This window comes from Saccopteryx leptura, chromosome 3, assembly GCF_036850995.1.
Source record: "Saccopteryx leptura isolate mSacLep1 chromosome 3, mSacLep1_pri_phased_curated, whole genome shotgun sequence".
NCBI lineage: Eukaryota > Metazoa > Chordata > Mammalia > Chiroptera > Emballonuridae > Saccopteryx > Saccopteryx leptura.
Window position 1 is genome coordinate 7237043 of NC_089505.1, and position 20906 is coordinate 7257948.

Sequence of the window (20906 nt, forward strand, 5' to 3'; positions counted from 1 at the left end):
ACCAAAATTTTCTCTTTCAGCAGAACCACAGCCAGAGATACACCCATGTTCTTCTTTCTCTCTGGCCTTCTCAAGTCAGAAATTCCTCAATCAACATGTGGAATGCAATCACCCCTCTGATATTCTCCCAGGAACATCTACAAGAAAACCCCTCCAATCAAAGGATCCCTACCCAGAGGATGCAAATCAGCAGCAGCAACATACTGATACACACAACGAGGATGGCAAAGCTGAAGGTCAAAAGGTCAAAGAGAAGTACAAACATTTTATTAAAAAAAACAGGCCAAGGAGAATTTCAAGCGTCTTTTTCAAACTTACCAAAGGACACATGGGAAGCTCTAGTGAGCAAGAGAGAATGATACAGAAAGCACTGATCAGAGGCCAAAACAAGGAATTCAGTGGACACAGAAAAACTGTCTGTGAGAGTAGTAATGTCAACAAATGTAGCTATCAAGCATGGAGATTGTCAGCAAGGCTTTGATAATGGGTCACATCTCCTCAAAAACCAGAGAACACACTCAGGGGAGAAGAACTACATTTGCACGGAGTGTGAGAGAGGCTTTACAGAAGAGACAGACCTCCTCAGACACCAGAGGACACACTCATGCAAGAAGCCCAATGTTTGCAGGGAGTGTGAACAACTCTTTTCCCTGAAGTCACATCTCACACTGCAGAGAACACACTCAGGGGAGAAGCCCTATGTTTGCAGGGAGTGTGAACGACGCTTTTCACAGAAGTCAAGTCTCTTCAGACACCAGAGGATACACTCAGGGGAGAAGCCCTATGTTTGCAGGGAGTGTGAGCGACGCTTTACAGAAAAGTCAGATCTCATCACACACCAGAGAACACACTCAGGGGAGAAGCCCTATGTTTGCAGGGAGTGTGAGCAAGGCTTTGCACGGAAGTCAACTCTCCTAAGGCACCAGAGAATACACTCAGGGGAGAAGCCCTATGTTTGCAGGGAGTGTGAACGAAGCTTTAAACGAAGGTCAGTTCTCCTAGTACACCAGAGGACACACTCAGGGGAGAAGCCCTATGTTTGCAGGGAGTGTGAGCAAGGATTTTCACAGAAGTCAAATCTCATCACACACCAGAGAACACACTCAGGGGAGAAGCCCTATGTTTGCAGGGAGTGTGAGCGAGGATTTTTAAAGAAGTCAGCTCTCCTAAGGCACCAGAGAATACACTCAGGGGAGAAGCCCTATGTTTGCAGGGAGTGTGAGCGAGGCTTTACACAAAAATCAAATCTCATCACGCACCAGAGAACACACTCAGGAAAGAAGCCCTATGTTTGCAGAGAGTGTGAGTGAGGCTTTTCAATAAAATCAAATCTCATCGCACACCAGAGAACACACTCAGGGGAGAAGCCCTATGTTTGCATGGAGTGTGAGCGAGGCTTTTCATTAAAATCAACTCTCCTTTCACACCAGAGAATACACTGAAGGTTGAAGCCCTATGTTTGCAGGGAGTGTGAGCAAGGCTTTTCACTAAAATCAACTCTCCTCTCACACCAGGCAACACACTCAGGAGAGAAGCCCTATGTTTGCAGGGAATGTGAGTGAGGATTTTTAAAGAAGTCAGCTCTCGTAAGGCACCAGAGAATACACTCAGGGGAGAAGCCCTATGTTTGCAGAGAGTGTGAGAGAGGCTTTACACAAAAATCACATCTCATCACGCACCAGAGAACACACTCAGGGGAGAAGCCCTATGTTTGCAGGGAGTGTGAACGATGCTTTTCACAGAAGTCAAGTCTCTTCAGACACCAGAGGATACACTCAGGGGAGAAGCCTTATGTTTGCAGGGAGTGTGAGCAAGGATTTTCAAAAAAGTCAACTCTCCTAAGGCACCAGAGAATACACTCAAGGGGAGAAGCCCTATGTTTGCAGGAAGTGTGAGCGACGCTTTACACAAAAGTCAGATCTTGTCACGCACTAGAAAACACACTCAGGGGAGAAGCCCTATGTTTGCAGGGAGTGTGAGGAAGGATTTTCAAAGAAGTCAACTCTCCTCAGACAACAGAGGACACACTCAAGGGAGAAGCCCTTTGTTTGCAAGGAGAGTGAGTGAATCATTAGCAGTAAATTGTGTCTCCATATTCATAGCTCTTACACAGGTAATACCCCAGCTCTGAGGGGAATTCATAGGAAGTTTACTGACCCCATACCCTCATTAGATTGTAATTAGTGCAGAAGTAACTAGTTAAACAACTTCACTTTCATGGCAAAAGATGAGATGGACAAATAGTTCCTTAAGTGATATGGGAATGTCAACACCCATATTCTTCTGTTCTCTCACCTCCTGTTCTAATAAATCTTCATAAAACTATGATGCCCATATACCTCATTCTTTCCCTCCCCATCACTGAAAGCAAAGAGTTCCCAGAGGGCCATAGAGCACTCACACTGTCAAGCACAGAAACTCAACCCCTAAAATACGTAGAAATCTGAAGTCTATTTACATAGATTACTTATCAGGGAGAGGGATTTGAGACAGACTCACCAGGGAAAGTGATTTCCTTCACTCCAGGGAAGTGCAGGCTTCTCTCCTAGTAGGCTCACCACCCTCCTCCCTTGGCTTTTCTTGGCTCCTGTCCTGGTTTTCTCTGACGTCTGTAGTCTCTGGTGAAAACCAGGAAGAAATATGTGCATGTGCATGTCTGTGTCCCTGGCTCAGACTGGGCAGCTAGTCTCCCTCACTCTCTCCTCACTGTTTCTTCTGGGTGAGAATCTCATGGTATACACCACATGGAGTCTAGATCATTCATAGTGGGTTTCAATCTCGGCTCTGCCTTCACCAGCTTTGTGACCTAAGGCAAGATTCTCAACTTCTCTGTGCCTGTTTTTTAATCTATAAAATGGGAATGATGCCTGACCAAGCAGTGGTGCAGTGCATTGGAATGGGATGGAAATGACCCAGATTTAAAACACCAAGGTTGCTGGCATGAGCATAGGCTCACCAGCTTGAGTGCAGGGTTGCATACCTGAGCATGAAATCATAGACATGACATTATGGTCACTGTCTTGAAGTTCAATGTTGCTGTCATGAGCAAAAAGTCACTTGTTCTGCTTTAGTCTCCTGTTCGAAGCACATAAGAGAAATCAATGAACAACTAAGGTGCTCTAACAAAGAATTAATGCTTCTTATCTCATTTCCTTCCTGTTTGTCACTATCTGTCCCTTTCTCTGTCTCTCTAAAATAATTTTTGGTTTTCTGTCTCCACACTCTAACATAGATGAAATAAATAAAATGACTAAACTCTCCAGATCAAGGCATATATAAAAGTTGATGCTTTCTGCTCTTCCCTCTTTCTCTCTCTCTCTCTCTCTCTATCTCTATCTCTCTCCACTCTAAAATAAATGTTAAAAATAAATAAATAAAGTAGAAATTGCTACACGATCAGTCTGCAGGATTGGAGAACTTCCAAACCTTTGGAGTCATTTTCGCTCAGATAAACTTAAAAACTTTCAGTTTCATGTTTCATATTTTGACAAGACCAAGTACCTAACCTTGTAAAAATAAGCTCTGCATAATATATGATTAGAAAATGGCAAATTCAGACTACTATATTATGGCACTCACATCTGATAGAACTGCTAAACTTTAAATATGACAGTACCAATGTTCTCATGTATTCATTAATTCTTAGATGTCCCCTGACTAAGGATTCAGCCTATAACTTTGGTGTATCAGAATGACGCTCTAACTAACTAAGCTTCCTGGCCAGGGCATAACCATGGATTTCATCCAACTCTCATTTAAAGATAGAAAACACCTCTTTCAGAACCAATAGATTACCACAAAAAAAGAAAACCAGTAGAGAGAAAACTTACTTAACATAAGCAGGTAAGTGCATCAACTAAGGAAGGAGGGGCAGGCCCCCTCTTCACTGAGGAGAAAAAACAAGAAAAATGCAAGAGAAGGGAGCCTGCATGGGTAACTGAGTCAGACATTTCTAGATTAGCTACTTTCTATAGTTTTCCGAAAAGGTGCCTGGGACCATTTGCTACACAGAGCAAGGAAGATAAAACTTATCTGAAAACCCCTTTTTCTTTTATCAAAAGCATTTAAGAAACCATGTTTACAAACCTTAATTAAAAATTTCAACACTTATCTTCTGATTTCACCTGAATTCATCCTCTCATCCTGGAGTCATGAGAGTTTTATATACCTCTAGACCAGGGGTCTCAAACTCGCGGTCCGCCTAACAATTTTGTGCGGCCCGCAGACTAATCCACGAAGTTCAAACTATTTTGGATAAAATTAAGTAAGCCTAGGGGCCTACTTGTATTTTTCATTTCTCTAGCATCCTAGCTAGATATTAGCTTAGTTAACAGCAGTTGTGATGCGAACTACAGTTTCTGGTCGTTTTGTGACACTGAGTAAACTGCATGTACGATTGTGCTTGTTGTACTGGTTTTTTTTTTTGTTTTCAACTGCAGTGAGAAAAGTGTTGCGTAACAGTTGCCTTTTGTAGACCTAGTGTGGCCCGCCAAACGGATGTGATCTTGCTCTGTGGCCCACATGCTGAGTTGAGTTTGAGACCCTGCTCTAGACAATGGGATCACAAGCCCCTTGCATGAATATTTGTATTCTGTAAAAGGTATATAAGATGTTAGAAATCTAACTTTGAGGAGCACATGTTTGGTTTCCTCTTTGGGGATCATGCTGCTTGACAAGCTAAATAAATTCTACTTCCTTCATCAAGTTGTCTGGGCATTTTTGTCCTGCCTTCTTGATTCCTGCAATACAACAGTGACAGATAATGCACTGTACCCACCCCTGTTTCTCCTTACTGCCACCAAGGTGTTATTCCAAAAATGCACACAACCTAACAGCAGTGACACAGACTGAGGACATATTTAAAAGGGACCATATTGCACTATAAAGCAAGTGACAACAAACTTTAAATATGTGAAATTATATAACCTGTTTCCACCTCTTATGACCGCTGACTTTAAATCCTTATTAGCAGATAAACCAGGAAGTCCTTTTACTTACACTTATAAAATACAATTTTAAATAACCTGTAACATACATGGTAATTAGAATTCTAAAATAATTTTATCTACTGAAAGAATAATTTTAAAGAACCTATGGTGCCCCAAACAGATGGCTCAGTGCATGGAGTGTCCCCCTGTGTGCCAAGGTTTTGGGTTTTGTCGCAGGTCTCAGCACCTAAGAGAAGTGACCAAGAAATAATTTTATGTTTCTCTTTCTCAAATCAATGTAAAAAATTAAAAATTTAATGGAAAAAGCTGTGATAGATCTGCAACATGCCTAGTGCATTTCTCTCAACAGAAAGGCAGAAAACAAAGAAAAGAGAAACACACTAAAAATGCAGATATCTCTTCAGACCATAATTTCTATTTTTCATCTAGAAAAGACTACTTTTTTTTTTTTTTTTTACCATCAACACTAATTCTGCACCTCAAAGTGTTTTCTGCCCATTTCTGCCTCACATAGTGCATCTTCTACACTGGAACCATTTTTCTCTCACTTTCCCAAAACACATGACCTGAAGAGCCCATAGTGGAGACAGGTGAGCAAGAGGGGGCATCCCCACTTTTTGTCTCAGTCCCAAGAAAAGAAAATTTTCATGCGGGGGAGTCTTCCCTGATAGAGGTCGTCACCACCTTTCAGGGAGCTCCAGAGAGAGAGAGTGGAGAAGTTTGGCTAGGCACCTAGTCTTTCTGAGCAGTCTACTGAGACTGAAAGTCCAACCCCTCAAGCTGAGGCATGTCAGAGAAAACCATCTGACCAGAGCAAATTTTTGTGGAAAAGAGAAGCTGACTGGGGAAGGGAAAGGAAGAAAACTCCTTACCTTCTTGTCCAGCAAGGGTTCAGGACATGGTCAGATTGCCAGCCAATCACCCTACAATTACATGTCCAAACAGAATCAGAGAGTAAGTCTGGGATGAGCTGCCGCTGCCCATTGCTTCTCTGATTGTAAGTTTGGACGGCAAAGAGGGATTGTCCAGGAAACCGGTACTCCGTCCCACGTTTTGGCACCAAATATAAGAATCTATCAGAGTCTGAAAAGACCAGAGAAACAGGCTTTATAGAAAGAAAGAAAGAAAGAAACCCTGCTGGGCACTACTCCGGGGAGAAGGGCACTGGTACAGACCATGAGGTAAATTTTATATGGTTTGGAAAAGTCGAGCAAGTACTGAGTCAGAAGTTTTGGTATGTTCCCTTTGGCAGTTTTATGGTTTCAGCTTCCAAGAACTCTTCTGCCTCAGGGGCGATTGTCCAGTAAGTAAGGGTGAGGTCAGGAAGCCAGGTGGAAGAACCCAAGGGCAGTTGGAAGTTCTGGTAAATTCATGTATCTATCACAAAATATGGGGCAAAACACCATTTTCCAGATCATTTTTTTAATCCACTGAGACTTTGATTACCAGCAACTGTCGTGAGTTTGGCTAAAATAAACTCATAAATATTCTACAGGTCTGGATGTTGCTTAAGTTGACAAGGGAGACCCAGGGTGGGGGAAGAGGATCCCTCTCCTCACTAAACATATCAGGGAGATGTTGCCCCTCCATGGAAGTAGAGCCACTCTACAGAGGGAGGGCCCCTTACTTGGATGGTCACCAAATCCAAAAACGGAGACCCTCTCCAGGGACATACCCCCTCTCCAAGGAGGAAGCTCCTGTCTAAGACGAGGCTGTAGCTCCTTTCCAGGGGCTGACCAGGCCACAGGGAAGTGTCCTGCCCTTGAAGTCCATGCCCTAAGCTGTCCCTGCCTTGCACCGCCCGCATCCCTCGCTGTCTACCCTGTCCCTCGGTGCCCCACTTGCCTCTTCATCGCATCGCCATCCACCCTGCCCCCGTGCAGCTCTGCGACGTCTGCCCCACTTCCCACCATTCCCGCCCCTCGCAATCCATGTCCCACATGCCTGCCCTGCGTCCCGCCCAGTCTCACATCCTGCCCCACCCCATCCCGCTCATTCCCCAACTCACATAGTTTTCACCATGCGCCCTGCCTCTAGCCGGTCCCGCCCTCCACAGCGATGCCTAGTACCCTGCCCCGTGATGTTCTTGCCCCACGTCATGCGCCCTACCCCACGCAGTCTGCACCTCAGGCCATCCGCGTGCCTCCTTTCCCCGCCTCTCATCATTTCCGCCCCATGCCATGCCTAAAACAGAAGCATGCAAAGAAATTCAAAGTGATTAAATGGGAAAAGACACCTCGGTGATGCACAAATATGTTGACAGTTTCTGGTTACATGCACCCAGATAGTAGCAGAGAAAAAAACTTTCTGGTGAGTTTTACCTAGCTGTTATTATCAAGATGCACACGAGGTGGCAGCAGAGAAGCGTGCTTGGAAAACATTTACCAGAGATTATACTGTATGTTCTTTCAAGGAAGTTTCAACAACCTTCAAACCATTAAAATGATATAAAGCATGTTTCTTCTTGTCATTACCCTTAATCTAGAAATCAGTAATAGAAACTAACTAAAAAACCCTTACTTTTTTAAGTTAAGAAATTTACTCCTACACAACCCCCCCCCCCTCAAAATCAACAATTCAAGTTAAACCTACATAAAAAAGACCTATGGCAAAATATATAAATATATTTTAGGGGGAAAAAACCTAAAAACACACAGTTTTTCCACCCATACTAAGAGCCAGGATAGTAAATTAAATCCAGAGAAAGTAAAAGAATGAAATGTTCACAGAGACATCTGGAGGGTGTATACCATATTTCCCCATGCATAAGACTGATCCTTTTTTTTTAAATTTTGGGATCTAAAAACTGGGTGCATCTTATACAGTGCTTGCAAGATTTTTTACTTGCATTTCCTGCTTATTCACATTTGTTATCTTTTTCTCAAATTTTGGGCCCCAAAATTAAGGTGTGTCTTATACATAGAGGCATTTTATACATGGGGAAATATGCTACTTTATGACCTTACCAGTTTTTTTCCACTTTGGATAAGATTTTGAAAAAAAATAATTCATTCCTCTATACAATTTAAGCTGCAACAACAACAAAAAACCATTGTCATTTTTTACATTTTTAAAAATATTTTAATTATTAATCTTAGAGGAAGGCAGTGGAGGGGAGGAGACAGACAGACAGTCAGAAACACCAATCTGTTTCTGTATGTGCCCTGACCCAGGATCAAACCTATGACATTACTGTATGGGTGTGATACTCTAAAATACTAAGCTCTCTGGTGAGAGAAAGCCATTGTCTTTTGGGGAAAATAAAAGTACGTGAAAAAAACCTAAGGTAATTTTTAAAAATAATTATCCAGTCTGCTGTTGGGACAACACCAAAAGTCTTTTCTTTGCTCTTGACAGGGGCATAAACACTATTTCTAATAGTTTAGCACAAAGTTGCCTCTTTTCTAATGTGCACTTTTTCTTGTGCCATGTTAGCAGTCCAGACTGAGAGACCCCCTAAGCTGGGGGCTTTCAGAAGTTATTCGAGCCAGGGTCACCACTTACAAGCTAGGTTCTTTTGGTCACAGAACATCTCCCAGGGTATTTGTTTTGTCACTTGTAAATTTTCTCAGTTTTATAGCTAGATGAGAACATGCATTGCTAAAGGACTGAGACTTTGGCCTCAGTTCAACCTTCCAAGAAGCTGAGATATTGGACCTCACCACCATCCATCAAAACTAAAACCAAAGACATTGCACTGCCAAATCGTTTTTGTCACAACTGATAATTATATTATTTATATATATTTTTATTCCCTCTGTCTACCTTATGACAGCATAGTATTCATAAAGACAGAAAGTGCGTCTGTCTCATTCACTATAGACAACCAGTGTTGAGCACAGTGCCCAGCACATAACAAAGTACAGTAAGTATTTATTGGATAAGTGAATAAATAGTCATTTGTATATGTAAGAATGAGACAGCACTCGAACATCAGATGTGCAGGCTTTATTAGAGGAGAAAGACCTGCCAGGGCACTTCTCCAGGAAGAAGGGCCCCTGAAACAGACTGAGGTAAAACTTTCTAGGTTTAGTGATAGCCTCAAACAAAGGTGTGCTGGTATGTTGGGCTTTCTGGAATACTCCTTTTTGGGGTGATTGAGCAGCTTCCAGGAATTCCTTTGTCCAGAGGCAACTGTCCGGTAATTAAGCATGGGGTCAGGCAGCCAAGTGGAACAGCAAGAGAGCAGTTGTAATTCATGTATCTATTAGTATACATATACAGGTATACACAAATAACGGACACACATTGACTCAGAGAGATATGCTCATGTGCAGTGCACATCTATGCACACAGATGTACACACACCCATTCTATCTCAGTACATATACATAGAGAAATAATAAAGGTACACAGAGACTATGGGATGAAAATGTAGTATTAACAGTAATTATCTCTATTTGAGAAATTTGTTTTTTTCTTATAATTTTTTCTAGCATTTCTGCAAAAAAATACATTTTTATAATAAAAAAGTTGTTAAAATTTAATATAGTTATCAAATCAAAGCACATTATATTTTATAATAAATTAAAGAGATTTAAATTTAAAAAGTTAAAAAGACAGAAGTAAAAATAGTAGAATGGGAAGTCATTGAGTGCAGCAATATGAGTTCCTAGCACAGTGCCTGGTATATGATGGGCACTTTCAAAGGCTTTATGAAAGCATGGCAGGATGGAAAGAAGAAAAACAAGATTAAAAGAAGGGTGATAGAGAGATCCAGGGAGGAAAGAGGAAGAGAGAAAAAAATAAAGAGAAAAACAAATAGCTAGAGAGAAAAAAATGGGGAGGAAAGAGAGAGATACATCACAATTATGCACATTCACATACTTTGAGATCCCAGGTTTACGATCAAAGTTCTCCACATTTACCAAGCATTTGGAAAATATTTTTAGAGCATTAAAGAATACATGGAACTTACTAGCTCCACAACATTGAATTTCTTGGACTTCTGAAATTTTTGTATTTAATAAATGTAATCAAAGGAGGACTCAAAAAGACTGTGCCTCTCTTTGTCCACCTGCAGGTCTACCTGTAGAATGATAGCAAATGTCATAAATTGGCACTGTCATTCACGCAAATCTGCGCTTATGGAATGAACAAAATGCTGGAGCTAGAGGAGAATTTTGGCACCACAAAGTGATCTGATTTTTTTATTTTACAAATAGGAAACAAGAAGCCAAGAGATAAAAGGCGACTAATGCAAGACTTCCGGTTTCTGGTCTTACAAGTAAAAAGCTTGACAGTTATCATGCCTCACAGAAGAAAATGTTGTAAGGTACCAAAAGCTACAGAATTAATATTAATACTTTAGGAAGCTTAAAGAACATTTTATTAATTTGAGCTAGGCATGCAGAGATTTTGTAAATAATCTTTGTACTTGTGTGATTAGCATCATACCAGGATGGCTGATAGCACTGTATTGTAAATGCAGAGGGGAGGAGATTTGGATTCTCTGAACTTCCTGCACACCTATAAAGAAGCAAGTGAATAGCTATCCAGTTGTAGAAAGAGAAAAATTAATTTAAACCTTTCCTTATATTAATGGGCCATTTGCAGGCATTTGTCCCCATGGAAACTACCTCTCCCCTCCTAAAGTGTGTAGTTAATGTATGTATCTTTGGACAAAGAAATAGCAAATGAACTCTAGAAAATATAGGGATGCTTTTAATATGTAAAGTGACATTTTCACCATTGTGTTGCCTTGTAAGTTTTAATGTATAGAAGCATATTTTCATGAATCCTATAGACAGATGTTATAAACTTACTAATGAATTGTGTCCCATTCCCTCCCTCATCCTTTTCCCAAACCTGTGTAGGAGAAAACAAAGGTTATAAGATTATGCTGAAATGTCAGGCTTTTCCCGTGCCCATGTATAATTAAGGGTATATAACCAGCCCTATAATATTATAGACGCACACAATTTGGGACTGCTGCCCCATGTAAGCTATATGCAGCTGACATATTTAAGAAATTTCCTCCTTTAATAAAACTCCTCAAAATTTATCTGGATTTGGTGTCTCTATGAAAACCCGCAGAATTGTGGATTGCGTACTTTATAACATTTGGCTCCCACACAAGGTCAATGCTGTTTCACATCACCTGGTAGAGGTACCTTTAATCAGCTGGTCTCTCCAGGAGGCTGCCTGGTCCTGCTGGAATCTCAAAGAGAGGTGCCACCTGAAGTGTTTTCAGGGCTCCCGGTCTTCCTGTGGGGTCTGGACAGTACTGTAGATGCCTCTCAGTTCCCAAATTCGACAATTTGGCAGAGAACTTGAGGAAGTAGGGAAAAAAACTCTTTTTGCGTTACTGAATTTTCTGGTTTTCTTATGAACTCTTGCTTTCACTTTTCTGTTTTGGACTAGAAGTAGGTAGAGTGGATTTGAGGCTTTGCTGAATTGTGACTTCGAAGATGTAGAACTCCAGTGGAGAAGGTAGGGCCTTCAAAGTTACTTTGCTGTTTGTAACTAGTCTATATTCTTTCTGTTTTGGGGTATGAGAAAATAGATTAGACGTGGTCATATGTTTGCAGTACACTCTCCAAGAGCAAGACGTCAGTGGGGAGTTTTAGTGGTCCTGCTTTGGGTTTTGCTGGGGAACATCTGGTTATAATTGAAAGGGATGATTGTTGGGGATTGGTTCCTGCTTCAGGCTCTCAGGAATATCTGCTGGTACCTTAGATGGACATTAATAGGAACCGAGTGTATCAGGTCCACTAGTTCTGCAGTGGGTCTTCAGAGACATCAGTTTCTCTAAGAGAGGTATTAGCAGGAACTTCATCTGGCCCAGGACTTCTGGAGGTATCTAGTAGAGCTCTCAGTTAAATGCCAGAAGTGGGGACAATTGTTTCTATCTCTGGGAGGACATGGTGGAAGTTGAGTCCATCCGGGATTAGTCAGTCTCGCATTGCACTGAATAAGTGGAGGCTGAGCTAACCTGGATTAATCTCGCCCCTAACTTCCAGAGACTTTTCTGTGTTTGTTGAGATCTCAGTATTTCTTTTTCTTACTTTTGTCTAAAATTTCTGAGTTTAAGTCTAAAGTCCTTGCAGGGATGCAGCCTGTGTACACCTGAGAGGCCACAAGGGGGAGCCCTTCCCTCATTTATAAAGGTGCACTCGTGTGTGTGTGTGTGTGTGTGTGTGTGTGTGTGTGTGTGTGTGTGTAAGTCTTTTGTTTAATGTCTAAATGTATCTGTTTTAAGGCCTGGCTTAGGTCTTTTGTGTCAAAATTGGAAGCTTCTGACAAAAAAGCAATCTTAAGTGGCAAATCATTGTTCTCTTTTTGTTCTCAAATGAGCTTCAGAGCACCCTGTTAGCTTTCTCCTCTGAAGGAAATAATTCTCTTCTGTTGGCTTCTTCCCCTTGTCTTGTATAATAATTAATACCTCTATAGTCAAATACCCTTTATTCTGGGTGCTTGTTAATTATCTGTCTTACCTTTCTTGCTTTACTGGTGCACTTATTTCTGGATTCTTCTGAACTAGTTTTAATTCTGTAATTGGTGGCCTTGGCCACCAATTAAATAAGGGAGGAGGGGCCACTTTACAAAAGACCCTGTTAGGTTGTCTTTGAAAGCACTTTCAAGAAGCTTAGAAGACAACCATGAATATAAAATTAAATGGTCCAAAACAAGGCTTTTCACTCTCTGTGAATCAGAATGTCCTAGTTTCAAGGTTGAGTGGCTACTAATTGGAACCTTTAATCCCCAGATAGTAAGGGCAGTCTGGAATATAGTAACTGGGAATCCAGGCTATCTTGATTAGTTTCCATATATTGATCAATGGCTAAATTTAAAAATAAATCCACTCAATGGCTAAAAGCTTGCTCCATACAAAGAGGGTGCCACGTCTTCCTAGTCAGGCCAGATTTGAGTTTGAAACAGGATAAAAGAATAACTAAGGCAATAGTAGCAGCACTTCAACAGACAAACTTTTTAAGGGTGAGGGATCACCAAAGAAGCAAAATAGAGAAGAAAGAAAATTGAGAAAAAAATAGGACTCAGCAAGAAAAGAATCAATGTGCTTATTGTAAGGAAGAGGGCCATTGGAAAAATAAATGTCCCATATTACGAGCAGCCATGGGGGAGAAAGAAAAGAGAATCCCACAAATTGAAAGTGTTTATCCAGACTCTAGAGCCGAAAGACTAGCAAATAGGCAGTTTGAGGAATAGAAAGCCCAAGCAGGGATGCGCGGTGTGCAGAACGATGGAGTTGGGCTGAGGCTGTGGAGAGGCAAACGTGGACATGCCTTTTCCTAGCCACGCTCCTGCCCTCACCACCACAGCGCACCCAGGCAGACCGCGAGCCCCACCGCTGCCTCCAAACTCATGGTTAGGCTAGAGTTCAGCTTGCTCTGTGCAGTGACGGGGAAAGGCAATAAAGTAAGGCTAAGGTGACTAAAAATATAGAATGGAGACTAGTTTCAAATATCAACCTACAGACCAAAAGCGGTTTTTTCCATTTGAAAACAACAGGATAGGAATAGTATTAAAAATAAAAACTTTGCTTTAGAAAATGTTAAAGGAGAGAAACAGCATTTAGAAGTTAAATCATAGGTGTGAACCTTGCTAGTTAATTGGCAGTTTCTTAAATTAAATTGCAGCTCCAAAAGGAGTAATACAATCATGAGTAATACGATTATAAAAAATTAAATTATTAGAAATAACACTTCTGTAGGTTGGGATAGTAGCTTGTTGCCCTCCACTGGGGTAAAAAATTATAGAAAAATTCCAACACTCTCCCACAGGGCCAAGGAGATGTTAAAGTCTCTCTAAGTCTCTCAGCTATGTAGAAGGCATGCAGTTCATAATGGAGACCCTTTGCATTAGCCAAAATAGTAACAATTATAAAAAAAATTTTTAGGGAATTGAGGAAAAAATTGGAAAACTCATATAGGCAAAAGCAGCCCACTGTTAGAAAGGTAAATTTATAAAAAGTGTATTTTTTTTTGTATTTTTCTGAAGCTGGAAACAGGGGAGAGACAGTCAGACAGACTCCCGCATGCGCCTGACTGGGATCCACCCGGCACGCCCACCAGGGGCGACGCTCTGCCCACCAGGGGGCGATGCTCTGCCCCGCCACCGGGGGGCGATGCTCTGCCCCTCCGGGGCATCGCTCTGTTGTGACCAGAGCACTCTAGTGCCTGGGGCAGAGGCCAAGGAGCCATCCCCAGCGCCCGGGCCATCTTTGCTCCAATGGAGCCTTGGCTGCGGGAGGGGAAGAGAGAGACAGAGAGGAAGGAGGGGGGGTGGAGAAGCAAATGGGCGCTTCTCCTATGTGCCCTGGCCGGTAATCGAACCCGGGTCCCCCGCACGCCAGGCCGAAGCTCTACCGCTGAGCCAACCGGCCAGGGCCAAAAAATGTATTTTTAATTGCTGCTTTTTTTGGTAAGAAAAGCAATAAAGGTAAACCACTGCCCCGGGGGAGGAAATGAAAGTCGGCTTGGTTTTTGGAAATGCTGGTTCCAAATGCCCGCCCATCCACACCCCTCTCGCATGGAAATCATGTCCCTAATCTTGCAGTGAAATAGAAGAGAACGGGAGCCCTGAGAAAGATGGGCGCCACTTTGGAAATGAGCTCAGAGCCTCGCTGCTGCTGCCATCCTGTGCTTGGCCAGGCTAGGGTTCAGTCAGCCCTTGGGATGTGCAAAGAAGAACAAGCATGTCGGATGCCTCTTCCTTTCCTCCTCTCTTAAGAACCCAGGTTGGCAAACTGCCATTTGCAAAGAGCTCACAGGTCACATAGGACTTTTAGTCCTCTTAGGAATAGCTCTCAAATGAAGAGCCAAGTGCGGGCGCTGCCTCAATAGGGAAGATGCCTACATATATAATTCTAATTTAAAATTTGGGTCTTAAAAGAAAATTTAGTTCTTGTACTGTTAGTAATTGGCTCTATTAACTAATAGGTTTTCCAACCACTAGGTTAGGAGTGGTGACTTATTGTTCCCCCACTATTTTTTTAAAAAAGTATTTCCATGTTAAAACTATATGATATTTCAAAGGCCATTTGTAAATTGTTATTTGTTTTATAACCTAGTGATACTGAAATCTTAGTTTAAATATTAGTTGTTAATAATGTCTTTTTATGTAATATTTAGTTTATTATCAGTTGGCAACAATATTGTTCAATGTTAAGTAATATAAGGAAAGGAGTCATATCCTGGAACTCCTGTGAATCTATTTTATCATGCTCTTTGTTTGAAAATTCTTTTGAATGCTAATGTACTGAGTTATTCAGCAGCAAAAAGACTTTGGAATTCTAAAGGAGACACCAAAACCTGATTCTCCTGATTTCATCCAGCTAATAAGCCTGCTTTTGTCTTTTTTCAAGTTTATATAGACAGGAAAGGGCCTTCAAGTCCCTCAGTGAGATCTTCTGAGCATGGCTTTTAAGGTCTATAATGACCAATAAAGGAGACAGAAAAGGCAAGTGGAGCCCAAAAGAGATCAGGAAAATAACAGCTTCTGGAATATACCTTTAAAGGCTCCAATGTCTCAAAGGGGCTTCATAAGATTTTGTCAGGGCCCTGCTTCAAAAGTGGAAAGAAAGGTCATTGAGCTGAGGTCTGCCAGGTCTCAGCCCCACCAGGATACATACCTCTGCAGAGAGAAAAAGTGACACAAGAAGGTAAGCTGCCCCCTTGCTCCATGAAGGGAGGGTTCAGTCTCTTCCAACCCTAATCCAGCTACCTGTGACCTGACCTTGCCCAGCCTACTCGGACTTACCATTGAAGGCTAAAAGGTGCCCAAGGCTACTGGCCCCATCTCACAACACCGTTTACGAGCCTAAGGTATTTCTTCCAAGTAGCAGGTAAAACTGATCTCATTTCTTGTAAACACGAGGGACATTTACTATGCCTTGCCTGAATAGTTAAGTTTTATTTATCCCTCAAAGATCTCTACTGTGGGTATTAACAGTCTAATTTATGTCACTTTGTTTAATGTATAGTGTCTCCTTTATTTCTCTTTTCTCAATGCACCATGCCTATTGTAGGCTGGGACCTGCTCCTAATTCCAGCTAGAAACATTAATTACTAGGACTTAGACTCTAGCTGCAAAGTGTAGAAATGTGACTACAGTTCCAGTGCCTTGTATACTTTTCTTGAATATGAATGACTCATGTTATTTAGGACATTTCTCAGACTAAAATAGAAATTAGGTTCATTTGTAAATAATATAAAGCAACAATGGTGTCAACATAGATTCAGTGAAATTACATTAACATGTTAAGAACATTTATGACTGTAACAATTTTATTTTGGATTCTGTTATATTAGTTAAAACTTTGCTTTGTTTAATAATCTAATAGGCTTTAGTCATTTTTATTGTATTAAGATGCTTGTTATAGTATTTGTTAACATTACCTATTTGAACTTTATTGTTTATTTTATATTTTTCCAGTCTGCCTCAAAATCTGGACATAGGAATTCAAATAGATAGAAAGGTGCCACCCAAAACCAGTAGGGTCTTGGGATCCTTATTGCCAAAGGTTTATTCAAAACCAATTAGAAAAAGATTTTACCAAGAAAAATGAATTTTCCCAAGTAAACATTTAGAAATACACTTTAATAAAATAATTGACAATTGTTAGGAAATTGCTGTATATGGTTCTTTCCAGATTTAGCTTGCCCTTTCTAATATTGGACCTGCATTTGTGTCTACAGTCTCAAAGCTAGTAGAAAAGAAACCGAATATAAATTAGGAACTAATTTGAAGTTACATTGTGCCCACAGGTACCCAAAGGTTCAGGGCAAATAAAATGCATGAATCAAGTAGTAAAAGAGATGTAACCACTCTTTCCTTAACTACTTGCAAGATTTACAGGTTACTCAGCAAACTGTTCAAAAGACTGTTCAAGAGGTGCTTCCAGAATTACCAGGAGATCAAGTACATCACTCAAGGACTGACTCTCACGAGGATGGGTCCAGACATTGTGATCCTGACCACTCCCACTGCTGCTAAGGTACAAGGATGGCATGCTTCAACCACAAACCAAATGCTGGTTGGTTTACGTATGGTGAATGCATGAAGAAACTTACTAAGGACTTTCTTTTAATTAGACTTTGGGAAAAGGGAAACTAGGGTAAAAAAAAATGTCAACTTAATTGTCACTAAAGGTTAAAGAGTTCTGACGAAAAGTAAATTGTTATAAAAGCCAATTAATTTTATGTAAGTTGCAAAAGATTTGTACAATTTTTAGAAAATCAATCAGTAATATTTGTTTCTTTAGTGAACTGTATTGCTATTAGTGCTATTTCTTAAATATCTATTACATGCTATAAGTTAATATCTTCTACTCAACAGCTTCATGCTCTTCAGTAAATTAAGTAAATTATTCAATTTAGAAAATAAAAACAGTAGGGATAGTTGTAAGGTACCAAAAGCTACAGAATTAATATTAATATTTTAAGGAGCTTAAAGAATACTTTATTAATTTGGGCTATGCATGCAGAGAGATTTTGTAAATGATCTTTGTACTTGTGTGATTAGCATCATACCAGGATTACCAATAGCATTGTATTGTAAATGCAGAGGGAAGGAAATTTGGATTTTCTGACCTCCCCTCACACCTATAAGTAAGCAAGTGAATAGCTATCCAGGTGTAGTAAGAAAAAAATTAAAATAAACTTTATATTAATGGACCATTTACAGGTATTTGTCCCCATGGAAACTACCTCTCCCCTCCTGAAAAGTGTGTAGTTAATGTATGTATCTTTAGACAAAGGAATAGCAAATGAACACTAGAAAATATAGGAATGTCTTTTAATATGTAAAGTGACATTTTTACCATTGTGTTGCCTTGTAAATTTTAATGTGTAGAAGCGTCCTTTTATGAATCCTATAGACAGATGTTATAAACTTGTTAATGAATTGTGTCCCATTCCAAACCTGTATAGGAGAAAACAAAGGTTATAAGCTTATGCTGTGATGTCAGGATTTTTCCCCACCCATGTATAATTAAGTGTATATAACCAGCACCTATAATATTATAGATGCACACGATTTGGGTCTGCTGCCCTCTGTAAGCTATATGTGGCTGACATATTTAATAAATTTTCTCCTTTAATAAAACTCCTCAAAATTTATCTAGATTTGGTGTCTCTGAAAACCCGCAGAATTGTGGATTGAGTACTTTACAACAAAAAAAAGCTAAATAAGGTGAAAATAAACTCCTCCTCCTGAATCCAACAACTAATTAAAGTCAGAGAAAAACCAATGTCTCAAAAATTATATAGACATTTGAATATGGAAAATAAGAGTGTATCAAAGCAGAAACCTGTTGCTGCAGCCAATAGCACACTTTATTTAAGAACTTTCCAGGCCCTGGCCGGTTGGCTCAGTGGGAGAACATCGGCCTGGCGTGTGGGGGACCTGGGTTCGATTCCCGGCCAGGGCACATAGGAGAAGCGCCCATTTGCTTCTCCACTACCCCCCCTCCTTCCTCTCTGTCTCTCTCTTCCCCTCCTGCAGCGAGGCTCCATTGGAGCAAGGATGGCCCAGGCGCTGGGGATGGCTCCTTGGCCTCTGCTCCAGAGGCCACTCTGCGCTGGGGATGGCTCCTTGGCCTCTGCCCCAGAGGCCACTCTGCGTTAGAGTGGCTCTGGTCACAACAGAGCGACACCCTGGAGAGGCAGAGCATCGCCCCCTGGTGGGCAGAGCGTCGCCCCCTGGTGGGCGTGCCGGGTGGATCCTGGTCGGGCGCATGCGGGAGTCTGTCTGACTGTCTATCCCCCTTTCCAGCTTCAGAAAAATACAAAAAAAAAAAAAAAAAAGAAAGAACTTTCCAGTGGGTTCAAGATGGTGGCATTTGTAGACACTGAGCTTCCTAATATTTTTGGAAGCTTAAAAAACATTTCATTAATTTGGGCTAGGCATACAGAGAGATTTTGTAAATAATCTTTGTACTTATGTGATTAGCATAAAACCAAGATGGCTGATGGCATTGTGTTGTAAATGGAAAGGGGAAGGAGACTTGCATTATCTGACCTTTTCACACACTTATGGGAAAATGAGTAAATAACTAGCCAGGTGCAGAAAGAAATAATTTTTAAAAAACCTTTTCTTATATTAATGCGCCATTTACAGTCATTTGTCCCCATGGAAACTGCCTCTCCCCTCCTGAAAGCATGTAGTTAATATACGTATTTCTAAACAAAGGAATAACAAATGAACACTAAAATTATAGAAATGTCTTTTAGTATGTAAAGTAACTGTTGCCTTGTAAATTTTAATATGAAAAAATATTTTTGTAAACCCTATAGACGAATGTTATAAACTTGCTAATCAATTGTGTCCCATCCCCCCTTCATTCTTTTTTCAAACCTGTGTAGGTGATAACAAAGCTTATACCATAATGTCAGGCTTTTTCCCCACCCATATATACTTAAGGGTATATAACCAACCCCTAAAATATTATAGACACACACGATTTGAGACTGCTGCCCCATATAAGCTATATGCGGCCAACATATTTAAGAAATTTCCTCCTTTAATAAAACTCTTCAAAATTTATCTGGACTTGGTGTCTCTATGAAAACACGCGGAATTGTGGAATTGGTACTTTACAACATTTGGTGCCTAACGTGGGGCCTATGGTATTTCGCATCACAGGGTAGAGGCACTCCGAATCAGCTGGTCTCTCCACGAGGCTGTCCAGTCTGCCTTGAATCTCGAGGAGAGGCGTGCCACCTGACATGTTTTCAGAGCTCCTGGTCTTCCTATGGGTCCAAACAGTCTTCTGGTAGACACCTCCTGGTTTCCAAATTCAACAATTTAGACAATTCGGCAGAGAAATAAAGGAGGTAGGTAAAGCAACTCTCTGACTTTACTAAATTTTCTGGCTTTCCTCTAAACTATTGCTTTCGCTTTTCTGTCTGTGACTGGTACTAGTCAAATTTGTTTGGGACTAGAATGTAGGTACTTTGGGGGCTTCACTGAGGTGTGACTTTGGAGATGTGACTCTGGTGATGTAAGTAGGGCCTTCAAAGCTGCTTTGGTGAGCTGAACTCTGAAAAATTGTAGGTGAAATAAATCTTTTGTTTTGCTGAGTTGTACCTCTGGAATTTTGTAGGTAAAAGCAAAACTGTTGCTTTTACTGAGTTGTAACTCCAGAGATGTGTAGGTAAAACAAATCGTCTGCATTGCTGAGATGTAACTTCAGAAGTATGTAGGTAAAGCCACTTTCCCGGCATTACTGAGTTGAATCTAACCCTGTTGTGGACCTTCCAGAGACCGAGACGTCAGTAGGAGATCCATTGGTCTTAATTAGGATTCTCTAGATGCATTTAGTTCTACTATAAAAAAATAACTAAAAAGGACAGAGTAAAGATCCCAAACTTCCAGAGGCAGCTAGTTATGGTATGCTCTCAAAAAAAAAAAAAAAACAACAAACAAAAACCTGAGTTAAGACACCTTTCTATTTTTCAAAATCTCATTCTTCTTTGTTCTCCTTAATTTTGTATAAAAAACATCCAGGTTTAAGTTTAAAGTCCTTGCAGGGTCACGGCCTGTGAACACCTAAGTGGCCACGATGGGGAGCCCATCTCTCGTCTATGAAAATGTGCTTGTGCATGTGTGTATAAGTCCTTTGTTTATTGTCTAAATGTGTCTGTTTTAAAGCATAGATTAGGTCTTTTGTGTCAAAATTTGAAGCTTCTGACTAAAAAACAATCTTAAGTGGTGAACTATTATTCTTTTTGTTCTCAAATTAGCTTCAGGGTGCCCTGTTAGGTTTCTCCTGTGAAAGAAATTATTCTCTTCTGTTGACTTCTTCCCCTTGTCTTGTGTAATAATTAATACCTGTGTAGTCAAACACCTTTTATTCTGGGCACTAGTTATTTATCTGTCTTATCTTTTTGTTTTTATCGGTGCACTAATTGAAGTAGTTTTAATTTTGTAATCAGTAACCTTGGCTATTAAATATGGGAAGAGGGGCCAGTTCACAGAAGACTTCATTAGGTT

At 40.7% G+C, this 20906-nt stretch overlaps 1 protein-coding gene and 2 pseudogenes across 1 annotated transcript in view; 1 reads left to right on the top strand and 2 right to left on the bottom strand.

The window, feature by feature from the left end:
* The window catches only part of LOC136398649 (histone-lysine N-methyltransferase PRDM9-like), a 39983-nt pseudogene extending 37978 nt beyond the window's left edge, over positions 1-2005 (top strand).
* LOC136398654 (histone-lysine N-methyltransferase PRDM9-like) overlaps positions 1-20906 on the bottom strand; it is a 416485-nt pseudogene that overhangs the window by 174625 nt on the left and 220954 nt on the right.
* Positions 1-20906, bottom strand: part of LOC136398647 (histone-lysine N-methyltransferase PRDM9-like) — a 288127-nt gene that overhangs the window by 147903 nt on the left and 119318 nt on the right. The window lies entirely within an intron of this gene.